Below are 17,187 nucleotides of genomic sequence, written 5' to 3' on the forward strand. Positions count from 1 at the left end.
ATATGTTCTTTCTCAACATATATACCAAACCTTTAGGTTTGAAATAGCACATGTCTGTGTGTTATGCAGTATACTACTCAAATGAAAAAGTTTTCACCCTAACTCCAGAAGGGCCCTACTTTATAAATTTCTTGTTTCTCACGCAATGCATTCAGTATGACCCTCTCCTATACGAGCTCGTCAACTTTGTCATTTGCCATTAGTAGATGCTTGAGAAGCAATGCAAAGACCTCGTGTCCACAAAGCCCAACTGCAGGCATATGTATGAATCCAGAGCCCCTAGCTAGGGACAAGGAAGGGATATATGTGTGTATTTTGGGTGTGGGGAGTGGGAGCGGGTGGAATCCCAGAGATCACAGGTTGCAGAGCTCTCTTTGAACTTGTTCATTTTTAAACTTTGCCTTTCCTTGAGAAATAATGACATCTGAGACACAACACAATCCCAGGGTATGAACAGGCATGAGACTTCAACTGCTCCTACTAGCAGAAGTGAGAGAATACCAATATGACAACTCCACAGACATATGGTACAAGGGATCATTACCCAGGCTGATCAACTCTGCACGGTCCTATCTGCCTTGGCCCCATAAAGCACCATTGTACAGTTTAACACAGCTGGACTGACTCTTCAGAAACACACTGCGTGGCTAAGGCTGTGCTGACCTGAAAGAAAAGAAGGAAAAAAGATAGTATTAATGTCTCCCTCTCATGTCAACAGGATTTAGTGAAAAAGAAACAGAGGACTTTGTCATTTTTTAATGCCCCCAAATCTTCCTATATATCCAGGATATTTTGAATTCTATTTAGTATTTGATTTGAGTTTTAATTATTTAACAGTAGATAAAGTCAAATGAGTAAATCACATGCATTAAAATCCTGAAAACCTTTCCCAACCTAAAGATAGCCAATAACTTTTAGCCTACATTTCACATGAGGAAAAACAAATGTTTCAATGAAGTGTCCCAAATTCTTAGACAAATCAGAGATAAGAAGCTCCCGCTAGCGACTTCAGTGTTACTGGCCCAATTTAGCAGTTTGGGCCTTGGCGGAAGTCCCACTGACAGGACAGAGGACTCTTTGGGAAGACAGAGGCAATTTGAAATGCAAGTGTTATTTATAAATTATCTCCAGATGGTCCAGTTCCTACAATTCCTAAATTGCTCAGATTTTCAGAGTGGAAATTTTAATCACAGACATTTGAGGTGGATTTAGTCTAAACTGGGGATGATTTTGAGAACTTAAATGACAAAAAGAAGGCAAAAGAGTCTCTCCTGGGACTGCTCAGGAGACTTGCCCTTGCTTGTGGTGTCAGTGAATCACCATTTGCATTCAGCTTTACAGTTCACAAAGCCCTTTTGCTCAGACTCTCAGAGAGGCCTTGCCCTTTGCACCTGGGAGGAACTGATGAAAATATCCTCTAGGGAGGGAACCAAACTGAATAGCTAATTTACTGTTAGAGCATCTCTCTCTCTGTCTCTCTCTCTCTCTGTTTCTCTCTCACCCTAGCACAGGTTAGGTATTACAGTTCCAATTCTCCTGTTTCTGGTAAGCACTTCTCCATATCAGGAGCTATGTCTGATCTACACTTTGCCATCTCCCCTGCTCCGTCCCTACACCTTCCTCCCTCTCCTTCCTTCTTTCACTACTCCTTTTCTTTCTCCCTTCTGCTCTCTCTTTCTTTCTTCCTTCTATCCTTCCATCCTTCCATTGTTCTTTCCACTATTTCTTTCATTTATCCAACAATTGTTTATTAAGCCCTTACTATGTGCCAGGCACGGGGTTGGGTGCTGAGTAGAGGGCAAAATACCCTTTTGTCAGATGCTAGTGGACAAAAAAAAAAAAAAGAAGGACCTGAGTCCTCCCTCACCAAAGAGCTTTATAGAATCACATAAATTCCAGTGCATCAGAGTCTATGTATCCAAAAGAATAAAATCTTAACATCTCTACTTCTACCAAAGATTAATTTGAGACTCTGAGGAAAGATGATCTACCCAAGATTATAAAATTACAATTGAAATTGCAGGGGAGGGTCGGGACAGCTCTCTTAGGCCTCCAGATACACAGGCTATGATTCTTCTGTGTATGTTTTTGGTTTAGCTCAGGAAGAAAGAAGAAACAGAGAGAGGTCATGTGCTACCAGGCCTATTCAGTGGACCACAGCTAAAGGAATGGCTTTGAATCATAGACAATGCCAGACTCAGAGCAGGCATTTAATGACTTTAGGGTCTCCTGGGTGGCTCAGTCAGTTAAGCATCCAACTCTTGATCTGGGCTCAGGTCATGATCTGACCTGAGTTCGTGGGATCAAGCCCTATATCAGGCTCTGCATGGAGAAGTTGGAGGCTGCTTGGGGATTCTGTCTCAACTTCTCTCTCTGCCCCTCCATCACTCATTCTCTCTCTCTCTCTCTCTCTCTCTCTCTCTCTCAAAAAAAAAGCAGGAATTTGATGACTTTAGAATAAGATCCAGAGGATCATTAAGAAGGAATGTTCATTATTGCCCAGGTTCATTGACTTGTATGGATAAAATACATACAAACAGGAGAAAAACAGTTTACCTAATGAAAAAAAAATGACTTAGAGGGGTGCCTGGGTGGCTCTGTTGGTTGGGTGTCCAACTCTTGGTTTTTGTTCAGGTCATGATCTCATGGTTTGTGGGTTCAAGCCCTGCCTTGGGTTCTCCACTGGGCATGGAGCCTGCTTAAGATTCTCTCTCTCTCTCTCTCTCTCTCTCTCTCTCTTCCTCTCTCTCTCTCTCTATATATATGTCCCTCCACCCTTCAAAAAAAAAAAAAAAGAAAAGAAAAAATGACTGATTCAGCAAGAAAATCATAAGACTATAGGTATGTTATTCATTTGGAAGGCCATACATGCTTGTATAATTGATTTACAAACTAATTCTCTAGAAAGAATAATATGGTGGTTAATTCTGTCAATGATGATCACCACAGATATAAGAATGCAATAATGAAGAACGTAGGACAAAGAGAGCTACCCCTTGGGCTTTCAAACTCCAGCCCATATCAAAATGACCTAGAAGGCTTGTTACAACATGCATCAATAAATAGGCTCATCCCCAGAGTTTCTAATTCAGTAAATACGAGATGGGGCCTGAGAATTTGCATTTCTAGTAAGTTCCCAAGTGAAACTGATGCTGCCCTTCCAGCTGGAGAAATGGAGAATCCTGAGTTAGAGATCAGCTTTAGGAAGAGCATTAAAGGTTGTGGAATGGGCAAAGATGGGTGCAAGAGGCACATGACTGAACGTAGTGGGTGTCCAGTGCCGGACACTTTGAAAAGGATGTGGATGAGGTTGTGGAGAACTCTGAAAGCCAGAAAAGAATGGAAGGAAGGAAGGAAGGAAGGAAGGAACAAAGGGAAAGAAAGAAAGAAAGAAAGAAAGAAAGAAAGAAAGAAAGAAAGAAAGAAAAGAAAGAAAGATGGGAGGAAGGTAAGATTTTCTAAAGTAAGAGAGAAACATTAAATGTTTTTGATGAGAAGCATCATGTATGTCACAACCTGTGTTTCAGAAAGATAACTAGCGACTATGTGAGGAGTTTGGGTCTCTTTGAAAGCAAAAATTTTGGGCAGAATCTGTGGCTTTTCTGTATAATTTCATGATACAGTTAACTGAGAGAGAAATTAAGTGAAAGGATACAAAATAAACAGAAATAATTTTTTAAACTCCAATATTACAATCTAACAATATAATGCTATTGATTTATTCTTAAAATATATTTTTTAATTTAAGTAATATGTATATAATTTTTATTAAAATTTTAGAAAATACAGAAAAGGAGAGGAAAAAAACTCAATCACTCATATTCCCATTACCTCCACACAACCACTAGTAATTTTTTTAATCTTATTTATTTATTTTTAGTAATCTTTATACCTGTGGGTTTCAAAGTCACCCAGAGATCAAGAGTCACATGCTCTTCCAACTGAGCCAGCCAGGCACCTCAACCAATAGTAATTTTTTAGTGTATTGTCTCTATTGTCTCTTCATCTTTTTTATAGACAAGAATATTTCACTTGTGACCACACTATAGATAAAAAATTTTTCCTATCTTATTTTATACAAAATATTTTCCTAAGTTACTATATGCTTTTGCTAAACACAACAATCACCAAATGCAAATGCTACAGCAGTTGTTGTTTGCCTACCTAATCATCCTATTCCAGATTTTCCCTGCTGGCTGAAGCCAATGATTTTTGGTCCATACCTCCTTTATTTGGCTTAAGTAAATCTTCACTAATATAAAGCAGTCAAAGTAGTTCTCTCTTGCCAGGAACTGATTTAATGGCTTTCTTTCAGAAAATGTCAAAGTTTTTTACTTTGACAGTCAAAGTTTTCTGTTACTCTAACAGAAATGAGCAATGTGAATAATGCCCCCCAAAGCTATCACATCCTAATGGTTGGACCTATAAATGTCACCTTATTTGGGAGATGGGTCTTTCCAGATGTGATTAAGTTAAGGGTCTTGCTGGATTAGCTGGGTGGCCCTAACTGCCATCATCAGTGTCATCACAAGAGAGAAGTTTCCACAATACACATACCAAAAATGGAATACTATAGAGAAAACTGCATGGTCCTGCACAAGAATGACACACAAATTCATGAAGAGCTCCACATTTAAAAGAGGGAGAGAGGCAAAAGGAGACTTCACATGGGCACACAAAGGAGGTGATACAAAAATGGAGCAGAGAGGTTTGAAGACTGGACTGAGGTGGCCACATGACAAGAAACACTAGCAGCACCCTGAAGATGGAAGAAGCAAGGAGTGGATTCTCCCTTAGAACATCCAGAGGGAGCACAACCCTATCAACACCTTAATTTCAGCCCAGTGATACTGATTTTAGACTCCAGAACTGTGACCGAAGAAATTTTGATTGTTTTATATCACCGAGTTTGATGTCACATAGGAGCTGTAGACAGCTAATACAGTGACCGAGTCCAAATCCTTCTTGAAACGTTCTGTCCCAGTTCTGGTCAATAAGACATAGTCTATGAAACAGAAGGCTCTTCTTGGAAAGATTTTATTGCTCTTAGAAAAAGAAATGTGGGGGGGTGGGAGGTGGGCAGGAGTCTAATTTTTCTGCTGAATGTTGTTGCATCTACCTGTAACATTAAAACCATGGCAGCCATCTTGTAACTATGAGGCAGGTCAGCCTGAGAACAAGCCAATGAGCTAAAGGTGGGAGAGCAGAAAGACTGAAGAAAACTTGGACCTTTGATGACATCATCAAACTGATTTAATTAACCAGCCCTGGGACTTTCCTATTAGATTTCTTCTTATGCAAGAGGATCTTTTTTAAATTTTTGTTGATGTTTATTTATTTATGAAAGAGAGACAGAGCATGAGTGGGGGAGGGGCAGAGAGAAGGAGGCACAGAATTGGAAGCAGGCTCCAGGCTCCAGGCTCCAGGCTCCGAGATGTCATCAGAGAGTCCGATGAGGGGGCTCAAACTCACCAATAGTGAGATCATGACCTGAGCTGTAGTCAGATGCTCAACCAACTGAACCACCCAGGCACCCCACGAGATGATCTTCTAATGTGAGATTAATGTGATTTTCAGGCTACCTTTAGTTAGGTTTTTCCTTATTTTCAGCTGAAAGCAACATACCAGATAGATTACACCATAATTATGGTGGGCCTGCAAACAACTGCCTGACTTTGTAAATAAAGTTTTATTGGATCACAGTCTAATCCATAGACCACTGTTGTCTTTTGCACTACAATAATAAAGTTGAGTAGTTGTGATGGAGCTCGAATGGCCCACAAGCCTAAAATTACACTACCAGGTCCTGTCACAAAAAGTTTGCAAACTTTTGCTATTCTGGAACACATCCATTCCTTTATTGTTACATATTGTTTTTCTAGTTTCTCTGAAAATTGTCTTCTCTATGTAAATTTTTAAAACCTATCACTTGACCATACACCCAAGTGCTATACAAAGAAAAAAGGGTCCAATAAGAAAATAATTAACACACTCATGGAAACAATTTACAATCAGCTCCCACCTCAGCTGTGATCTTACCAGAGTCTGCCAAAGGTTGTGATCAACACATGGGACTGCATTTTTCCACATATAAATAAGTACTAGGGAGTACAACAACAAATTCAAAACTGCAGCCTAATCCTGAGGAAAAAACAAGGAAAAAAAAGCTTTTCTTTTCCTTTTTTTAAGTTTAAATCAGCCAAACTAAACTTCCTCCAAGGCTGAATGCTGTTGGTGGGATGTACATCACAGTGAATGTTATTACAGCTGAGAGAGAAGGGCCTGAGCAGTCTCCAGCCAGCCTGAAGCACCCCACTTTATGGTTGCATCCTGTGCGGGGAGAAAGCTACTATTCAGTGTCTAAGGCTGGACTCAAAGCTTATCATGTAAATGGAGCCAATTGTATATTTAATTGATGTTTTGACTCCATGCCACATTCTCTCGCTCTCTCTTAAAGAAGAAGAAAAAAAAATCACTTCTTTTTAGCAAGTTCCCCACATGGCACTGCACTCTGAAGTCACCTTCCTTAAATGATCTGGGAGGCAGGCAATCCTGCAGTTAAAATTGTAGCTGCACACAAGCAGGTGGCAGGAGGGAGTCACTGACTAAATAACCTTTTGAACTTTGTGGGAAAGTCAAGCTGTAGCTGCCCCAGCCAAACATTTCTACTTACTTCCCTGGAAGCTGATCAGGAGGCTCTCTTTGGGTGCAGAAAGAGCAAGATGTTCACATCTCTTAAGTTTTTCCGGGGGCTTGCAGGATGCCCTCTGGGGCAAAACACAAATAAACTGGCAAGGTGCATAATCTGAATAATCTTTGAGGATGAGCCAAGCCTTGTCCTTTTGTCAGAACGAATCATCTAGAACGAGTCTGGCATCCTGGAGAGAGTCCAGAATAAACAGTCCCTGAAGGCAATGCTCTATAAATGCCCAGGATCTGGCTGTGCTTTAACATACCCACACACCTCTCACTCACTCACTCACTCACTCACTCACTCACTCACTCACTCACACAATGCAATGTTCAGCAAAAACACCACCAAGAAACCCTCAGGAAAACAACCAGAAAACCATTGGCTGCAGTGTGCCAGACTCAGAGAATGGACAATCAGAGGCAGAAAGTTTCAAGTCCATGAATATTCAACAAGAATCAATGAAAATGCTTTTGGAAAGCTCTGGACTGGCACTCCCAGCCTATTCCACAGCTACCTTCTTTCCAAAACATCTGATAGGGAAGCTTTCTACTTCCTTTCCCAAAGAATGCTGGACATGTGCTTCATTTTCCATATCAACTGTGCAAAAACAATGACCCTCCCATTTCTTAACTGAGATAGACATTAAAATCTGTGACTGAGAAAGCACTCATTCTATTGAAGGTTTTTAGCTCTTGTATTATTTAAAGTAATAACGATAGTTAATACATAACTAAAGTAAATCAAATTTTTTAAGAAGTTAGAATAAGAACACTTAAGACTTGAGCATTTTTCCTTTTATAACTTCAAAAGGTTTGATACATGTTGTCTGCTATCTCACATGAATTTCAGTATAGAACCCTACAAAGTGAGTGGGGATAGGGCTTATTTACTTGATAGAAACTGAGGTTCAGAGTGAGTAAACAACTTATAATGGTTGCACTGTTTTCTTTTCACCAGGTTTATGGTTATGGTCTATGTTTCTAAATAAACACAAAAACTTAGAAAATTTTAGAAAATTGTTTTCATAATTAAAAAAACAAAACAGAAAAGAACAAACTTCAACCAAACAAGGAAAAGAGCCTGTTTGGCAGGCAAGTGCAGGTTTTAATGTCAGGCACATATACATAATTAGCTGGTGCTTCAGAAAAGCTACCTGGGTCTCTCAGCCTCATTTTCTCATCTGTAAAATTGGCATAATAATATCTACCATGCAGGATTGTTGTGACAATTAGAGATAAAATATTCAAAGCCCCTGGAATATGGTGGAGCCATAACAAATGGTAATTATTCACATTTGGAGTATTTTCTTTCAAGAGTGGCATTAAGGCATCAGTACTTGGATTTTAGGTGTAGTTAAAAATATATTTTATACAATGTTCTACCACATTTATAGACATGTACTCTTTATGCACAAACTCTTTATAGACATGCACTACCTAATAGAAAGTGCTTATTCCATCTTCCACCTAAACAATCCCTATTTTCAGACATATATGTAGTTTCCCATCTCCACTTCTAAAAATAACACTGTGATGAAAATCTTCACACTAAAGCTTCATCTGTATTGAATTCTCAAGATCAATTTCCAGAAGTAAAATTACTAAGTCAAAGGCTGATGATGCTTGTGTTCTAACTGCTTTCCAAAAGGATGATAGCAAAGCTCACAAGCAAAAAGCAGTTGAGAAAAGGTCTGCGCCACCTCACTCTTACTAGTCTGTCTCCATCACTCTGGAAGTCTGTGACAATGTGATCACAAAGAAAACATCTTTCTGGTTTTGATTTGTATTTCCTTGGTTACTAGTGAGGCTGAATTTTTCCAAATATTTTTATTTGCAAATCAATTATTCTTTTCTTCTCCCATTTTTGAAGTCTTAATGTGTTTCCTCCAGATTTCTATGAGTTCCCTACTTATATGAAAAATGCTAACCTTGCTGAGTGGCCCTGCTGCCTCAACCAAATGGGCAGGGACCAACAAGGCATGACTGTAAGAGATGGACAATATTACAGGTCAATGATAAACCAACTGGCTTCTCAGTAGAACTGGATCCCGTGATGTCTTCAACTCTCTGAAGCTGTACAGCATCCAAGAAGTAAGCAAAACAGGAAGACAATCAAGTCACTAATATTTTTTGAATGCTAAATGTGACTCTTCATTCTTTTATTCAACAAATAATTTATTGAGCAACTACTTTAAGTCAGGCTTTGCTCTAAATGCCAGGGATACTACAACAAAGAAAAGAGACAGGGTCTCCACTTTCATGGAGCTTATTTTTTTAATGCTTCCTGAATGTCAAGTGGGTTTCCAGAGGCCTTCTCATCCAGGGCCTCAAGAACTCCATGTGGTAAATATTATTATTTCTGTTCTTTACATATGAACACTGAATCTCAAGTTGGTGTACTTGACAAGCAGTGGACAGCAAGGAGTTCAGTGTTAGAGTAAGGATGTGAACCCAGGCACACAGGATCCAAAGCCCATGTGTTTTCATGTTCCTAATAAATAAGATAAAACTTCAAGTACAGGCAGTCCTTGCACTGTAAACAACATTGTAAAAATGATGTGCAGGCTGAAACTGCAAAATGATTTTAATAATCACTGGGGAAATTACAATTGGTCCATGACCTTTAGAAATTTTTGTTAAAATATTAAAAACACTCTCACTCTCAGTTATAAATGTATAGGGAAATGAAGAAAAGCTGATTAGAAATATTGAGAATTGAAGTGTTTTATTTCTTTGTAAAAACTTACCTAGAATAATTAGAGCAGTACCTGCCTTCTTTCATATAATTTATAATACAGAGCAAGTATCTTTTCCATGCCTTGGTAAATTGTTAGTGTCCTTACTAAATTTGGATCAGCTTCACCATTTTATCCTTTGCACTTTCCAGGCAGTGAGATATGTAAGTGTCTTTAGTGTGATATATATATATATGTGTGTGTGTGTGTGTGTGTGTGTGTATGTATATGTATATATATATGTATACATATATATACATACACATATTTTTGGGGGAGGGGGGCTGGCATCATTTCCCCTGGGACATCTTCATCTTTTTGTAATTCCCTTGTTTATGGTGATAAGTTCATCGTCACTAAGTTCCTTTTGTTGCTTATCTTGAATCTCTAAAATGGCTCCAGTGTCAACCTTCCTAGGCTCAGGTGTATTTCCTAAACTCCATTTACATTCAATTTGAATTTTACTTTCTATGTTATTATTTTTTGTTTCTTTTTCCTCTTCCGTTTTTGTTGGACAATTCATTCCACTGATAATCTTGTAAATTGTCACATGAGTTATAACTGAAGACAAAGAGGCAACACAACTACACACTTTGCTGTCTGTGGGTAAACTGAATAACAGATGCCCAGTGACCAATTGTCAACTGAGTTCTGAAAGAAGTAACATGACTGGTAAATAACTAATCATGATGCACATATTTCAGAAATGATTTGTGTACTGACAGCAGCAAAGTTCATCCTCTATGCCAGTAGTCACAGTTCATTCGCCATAATAACTGAAATTTTAACTGTGTTGTTGGAGGGGACTGCTTTCCTTTAACTAAACTAAGGAAACCATAGTGACTGAAATTCACACATATTAGAATTCTGCAGAATGAGGATTACCTGAATTATTTTTGGGCTCCTTGGAACTTGGTCTTGCATAAATGTAACAGTGAAATGACAGTACATTTTAAAGTGGTAAACACTGATTTTTATCTTGCCACGTTGTCCCCCCACCCACCACCACCTTGTGTAAAATAGCAGGGTGTGGCCACAGAGATCACTATTGTTTAATCATTCAGTCGAAAATCCAGCCCACATATCATCTCTCCTCACTCCAATGGACCTGCTTTTTAAAGATCATTCTATCTAGTTCACAAAGCAGTAGTGAAGATATTTCCTGTCTTCATGAAAAACACTTCCATCCTCTCTCTGCCCCAGGGAGGAAATGGAAAGAGAATGCTTATCCATCACAACAGGATGTAGAGCTGTGTACCTGGGTCCACCCCATGTCTCAGATTTAATGTGTAATCATAACCCAGGCACAGATCTAAGCAATATGCCATGTGTGCAGACCCCAAGAGAAATCAGAACAAGCCTGAAGGAAGTAAGGCAGAGCAACCAGCCTCCAAAGATACTGAATATTCTCTGCCACAACATTCCATTTCCTTTGTGGCCTGGCTTTCATGGGACTCTATATACGTCAGTGTGGGACAAGGGGAGAGGGGGTGTTGAGAGGTAGAGGTGTCTGCATTTGTCTCATCCTGGTGCAGATGTAACTGTTAAAGTGAGAAAAGGGACACCAGAAGGTAGAGGTGTATGAAAAGGGAAGGGTTAGGGCTGCCAGGATCACAGTTCATCCTAAGATCATCGCGGTTGGGCAAAAGTGTATAGTAAGTGAAAATTACCTTAGCTGAGGTTTCCCAAAGGCTAATGATGAATACAGGTAGTTAATTTGGGTGGTGATGTCAGGAAGATGGAAGATCAGGAGGGTATGGAAATGAACCATGGAAAGCAAGGAAGCAATACGAATATGCCAAAAAGCAGGTTGCTAATGTGAACAGTCAGGGCTCAGTTGTCCTGGGGATCTCTGCAGGTTGATGTAGAAAATGCCTTAGCATTGTCTCACTGAAGGAATAAGACAGATGTTGAGGACTGTTCAACCTCCTGGTTGCAGGCTACTTGCTATCTTTTAACTTCTCAGCACATACAGTTTGTCCTGCATGCAGTAGAGCATACCCCCAGAGGCCAGAGGGAGCCTGGAAGGAGAGTCACAAATTCTTACAGTATAAAAGCATCTGGAGTTTACAAAATGGTGAAGGTGAGTACCAATGGATATGGGTAAGGAATCAACAGTGTCTGCTATTGGGTTAAGTTATTGTCTAGATGCTATTCTAAGCACTTGGCATGTATTAACTCAGTCATACATGTAAGCTTACAACAAGCCGACAAGGGAGGTACTATTATCATCTTTGTAAAAAATAGGCACAAAGAGGTTAAGTAACCTGCCCAAGCCCACAGGCTAGCAAGTGGCAGAGGAAATATTATAAACCATGTGGTAAAGGCTCCATGTAACCTCTAGGCGCCACTGCGAACACCCACTGAGATGCATGCTTGATATTCTCTACTTCCTTTGTTTTTCTACAAACTCTCTTAGATGTTTGAGACTTATTGTATGGCTATGGAGTAGCTTCATTTTTAAATAGGATAACTGAAGAACATTTAGGGGAGCAAGGTGTTTTACATGAGAAGGGTCACCAACATGATTATTTACCAGCCAACTCTGGACAGGATACCTGAGCTTCCGTGTAAGAGAGAAACAGTATTCTCTTATTGAAGCCACTGTATTTGGGAATCTTGTCATTACAATGACCCAACCTATATCCTAATTAATACGCAGGATAATGTTGGAGCTTTAGTTACTGCTTCCAGACACTAAACACAAAAGAAGATATGTGGAACAACACTAAGACCTTATATAGGAGGTGCTGCGTTAGCATCTGTAGACTTGCCTTCCCACCCAAGTTGTGCATGTATCTTCTCTTGCTTTGACTAAAAGAAGGGCTCATCCCCTTCTAGAATTTCCTTTCCTTGTACAGGGAGCTGGAACAAGAGACAACATGACTGCATCCTCTTTGGCTCCTCCACAAGTCACTGCTTGATTCTGGGTCTGCCTCACCAAACCAGTCCTAAGGTCTCAGTGCTCAGAGCTGTCAGCACACCTCCCACTCCCTGTTTGTGTTGGCTTGTGTCACTGTGCCACGCTGGAGGTGTCGGCTAGAGCTGTTTACTCTTAATTTAAAAACACCTTGAGGTGTTCTTAAAATTCTGCTTTGCACAGCAATATGGACAGGAATGGCAATGAGGCAAGAAAATAATGGAGATAAAATAGAATATAACAAAATTGTGTTGAAATCACATGGAATGCCATAAAGGAACTTTTGAAAAAGTGATATGCTATTTAAACCCAATCACAGGGGCGCCTGGGTGGCGCAGTCGGTTAAGCGTCCGACTTCAGCCAGGTCACGATCTCACGGTCCGTGAGTTCGAGCCCCGCGTCAGGCTCTGGGCTGATGGCTCGGAGCCTGGAGCCTGTTTCCGATTCTGTGTCTCCCTCTCTCTGACCCTCCCCCGTTCATGCTATGTCTCTCTCTGTCCCAAAAATAAATAAACGTTGAAAAAAAAAAAATTAAAAAAAAAAAATAAATAAACCCAATCACATACACACATGAATATGTATACATACACATACACACACACATATGCATTCGTACACACATATACAATTTCAGGATATCTTATCATTTTTATGGAGCTCAGCCATCCACACTGCACACCATGTCATAGGCTAAATGCAACTCTGAAACATAGTCTTCTAGATTAAAAACAACAACAACAACTAAAAAATAGACTTCAAGAACTAGTTTAAGGTGCTTGAAAAATAATAGCATTTAAAATCAGATTCCTGTTGCAAAAGCCACCACCTAAGCTTCCTGCTGACTTTTGTAAGGTCAAGACCACCTAAATGTGAGATGTAGGTAGAATCAGACTACACAAAGTGAAGGGCTAAAAATCTGCTGATGGAAAATCACCAACTGCCCAAGTTAGAAAATCATTTGTCCATTCTCCAGGAAATAGGCTCAAAGAGAAGATCACAAAACTAGCCAGCAGCAGAATCAGGGCCCAGATCTCCTCTCTTCAACATTTCACCACACCTTCTTGCCTCCCTATTCTACTACTCTTATGTTATGATGGCACACTGTAGCACCACCTCAGAGGGAAACTCCTGAGTCATAATCCCTCTCTCTCTACCATCATCTTATTTCCTAGCCATTCTGCTCGGCCACTTGCCTTACCCAACCCTGACCCAGGGCCTAGCCACCTGTCTTCCTTGCAGGCTGGGATCAGTAAGAAAAGGAAGTTAAAAGGGAAGTCAGAGGAGTGGGGCATGCTCTTCTTTGCAAGTTGGGAAGCTGAAGTAACATGACAGGAGAGGTCCAGCACTGCTTCCCTTCCACAGCCCAAGAGCAACATCCAGGCATCTACCTCTCTGCCACCCTCCCACATGCTGACACACAGTCTCTTTGTCTTGGATTGAAGTTTTCAGCACTGAAACCCACCATCTCTGACTTCTTTCTTACAGCCACCTGAAGGGAGGCTGGTGACCAAGCAGAATGCTTTCTAGGTTTTGCTGTAGAACCAAGGCACTGACATTTTCCAGCCCCTAAGTAGGCACAAACTGTCTTATCAGAGTGACCCACACAATGCCAATATTATGGAACATGAGTTCTTTCTACCTGGAAGAGAAGAGCCTTGCTCCTGATGGGCCAGAAAGGGAGGGGAATAGGAGACTAAACAGCCCATAATACATATTCATATCACTAATGTCATCTATTCCAACCCTCATTCCAGCAGCATTTCTCAATGTAACATTTAATCACTGCTTTAAATGATTATTTAAAAATTATTATAATTTCACAAAACATTTAGGGAAATATGATCATGATCAGCTTTTTCAGTTGTGGTTCTAGCCTACAACTTTAAAATATAATCACATGGAAGTAAGCCCTAAAAAGACAAGAAACAGAGGAAACTAACATATTGCACATTAGCACTGGTCTTTGTCTTTTTGTTGTTGTTGTTGTTGTTGCTGCTTATTTATTTTGGAAGAGAGAAAGTGTGAGTAGGAGAGGGGCAGATAGAGAATCCTCAGCAGGCTCCATACTGTCAGCCCAGAGCCCAACATGGGGCCTGAACCCGCGAACCATGAGACCATGACCTGAGCCGAAATCAACAGTGAGATACCCCACGGACTGATCCACCCAGGTGCCCCAAGTCTTTGTCTACTTTTGATTAATCTAAGTATGTTCTCAAAGCACTTCTTAGGGGGGAATCAAAGACGTGTAATATTTACAGTACCACACCCTTAAATCCTCTGATTCTCAGCTAGGGGTCATTAGACTGATATTATTCAACTCAGGCATACTTGGAAAATTAAGCCAGAGGACTAACAAATATGAAAGATATAGAATGGATACTACATCTGTGCAAGTCTGAATTTTATTCAATGACTATAAAAAGGGGAAGATTAAAGGAATAAAGTATATTTGGTGGTTATTATGTGCCAGGCACTGTACTGAGTGCTTTACATGTAACTGATTTGAGCATCATAACAAACCCATGTTTTAGGTACTATTATTAATCCAATTTTACAAACTGGGATGTCCAGCCTGATTTGATAACTGACTTGAGGCCACTGAGGTACTTAAATGGCACAGTCAGGGAGTGACCCAAGAAAGTCTGACTTCAGATTGTATGCTCTCAACCAGTATGCTATACTGTCTCTCAATGCTTAGAATACAAGCATCATTCTTAAAATGTAGCATTTTAGAGATGTGTTCATTTATATACATTTAGTGATAGTGTGTCTGTGCCAAGCGATTCACACTAGTTGCTGAGGAACAACAGTAGTTGAAAATGCCCAGGTTCATGCCCTTCGGAGTTTATATTCTAATTGTATAGAATTAGGATTGCATAGAAGAAAAAAATAATTGTATAAATAAATAAAATTAATGTAAGTTGTAATAAGTGCTATGAGAAAAACTAAAACCCTAAGATATTAAATGAAGGAGAGGGCTTTCTTCACCTAACTTCTCCATGGAAAACTTGGCCAGGGATTGTATGCAGGTAGCTTATTTTGGGAAGTGACCCCAGGGAACAGAGGCAGAAAGAAGGAAAGGGAAAAGGAAAGGGAAAGAAGGAGAGAAGAAAAGCTGAAACTAGGGTAGAGTCTCAAGTTGGTCACTGCTGTGGTTCAATGATCCTGTACGGACATTGAGAAATTGTGTAGAATGCTCCTCAAAACTGTCCACCTAAGGGGCAGAAGAGAGAAGCACTGGCCCATCAGTTTCTATTGGTTTGGGGTTTTCAACTTCCTCCCATTCCCAGGCTAAGCTGCAAAGCTCCTAGTGCAGCATCAGAAAAACCCTGGAGTCTCTGAAATCCTGGAGCAGAAACTGAAAGAAGCCAGTGCAGCTGAAGCTGTCAGGTGACAGCTGAACAGGTCTATTTCTGTCACAATGGCTAGAATTTGAGAGGGTTTGAGAGGGTTTGAGGCAGGCAAGAGATGATCTGCTTAGGTGGGTGAGTTGGAATAGGACTCTCTGTGGAAGAGTCTTCAAGGCTGAGATCTAAGGAACGGAAGGAACTAAGAATAGCAAGAGCTGGGAGGAGAGCATTTCTAGGTACAGGAAACAGCATGCTAAATGGCCCTGAGAAAGAGCTTGCATCTTTCAGGAACTAAAAAATCAGGGTACCTATGGTGAATAAGGGGGCAAGGCAGCCCAAGATGTTATAGTAAGAAGGACAGAGGCCAGATCATGCAGAATCCTGGAGAGCATGGTATAGATTTTATTCTAAGTGAATATGAACTCATTTAACGAATGCTACTAATCTCCAAGAACTACAGGTATGAAGCTGAGAAGTCATTCTACTTTGGGAAGTACAAACTGGTTGACAGTACCACTGAGCAAAGCTCCATACTGGGGCCAAAACTAAAGACTCTCTTCCAAGTTGCAGGGGTGATGATTTGCCTTGGGCTGCACAGCCAGGCTCAACAGGCAAGATCCAGTCTTCAACACATTGTCCATGAGAACAACTTAGAACCAAAGGTGGGATGGGACCAGGAGCAGGACTGGATGGACACTGTTTGGGAAACTCCTATGCATCAGGGTGCCTTAATTTCCTTTGTCTGGTGTTAGCATTGATCACCATTTTAGGGAAAAAAAAAACCTCAAGTCTCCAAAACCTGGGGGAACAAGAATTCTGAATGGAACTCTTGTCCTGGCTGCTCCTGACTCTCCCCTTGAGGTGCCTTTTCATCCTCTCCAGAGAAGTCTTTCTTTCTGATTCCTGCTGCAACTGCTGTGCTGGGCCCAAAGGGAGGCATTAACATTCTGGTCCAAGCTTCAACAAAATCCCTTTCCCTTGAGATATTTGTTGAACAGGAATAGCTTGTCTATGTTTATTTAAACATATTTGCCACATGATTAATGAGCAACATGAAATGCTTACACCTGGGAATCATTAGACATGTAATTTCCATTTCCCTTGCCTGTCTGACCTTTCCTTAGCTTACAGGTACAGTACTATACATCCTGTCTCTGTACTACCTTTTATGGTTGTGTTACTCAGAGTAGGCTAGATGCTTAACAAGAGTAAAATGCCAGTGGCTTAATGCAACAAGTTTATTCTCATTTCTGTCACAGTCTCATGCAAGATTGCAGTGAAGTTCCACACAGTCACTTAGGGATCCAGACTCATTCCTTTTTAGAGTTGCGCCTTCCTCTGAGCCTTTGTACTCATCTCCATTTGCAAAGCAGAGAAGCAAAAAGAGCTCGTGGAAATAGTGCCTGGTCTTCAGGGAGGCACATTTACTCTGATGAGAACTAGTCTAATCTCCCAGCCCTGTCTTTTGCCCTGATATACAGGATTAAGA

At 40.4% G+C, this 17,187-nt stretch overlaps 1 non-coding gene across 1 annotated transcript; it reads left to right on the forward strand.

Moving 5' to 3' along the window:
- The first annotated feature begins 4,535 nt into the window (after positions 1-4,535).
- LOC124523437 (U6 spliceosomal RNA) lies at positions 4,536-4,637 on the forward strand. The gene has a single exon (XR_006964996.1). It is a non-coding gene; the product is annotated as a U6 spliceosomal RNA (small nuclear RNA).
- Positions 4,638-17,187: the final 12,550 nt, after the last annotated feature.

The sequence above is a fragment of the Lynx rufus genome, unplaced genomic scaffold, assembly GCF_022079265.1.
Source record: "Lynx rufus isolate CCGP_SWC_20201006 ecotype Redwood Valley unplaced genomic scaffold, mLynRuf1.p SCAF_1, whole genome shotgun sequence".
NCBI classification, from domain to species: domain Eukaryota; kingdom Metazoa; phylum Chordata; class Mammalia; order Carnivora; family Felidae; genus Lynx; species Lynx rufus.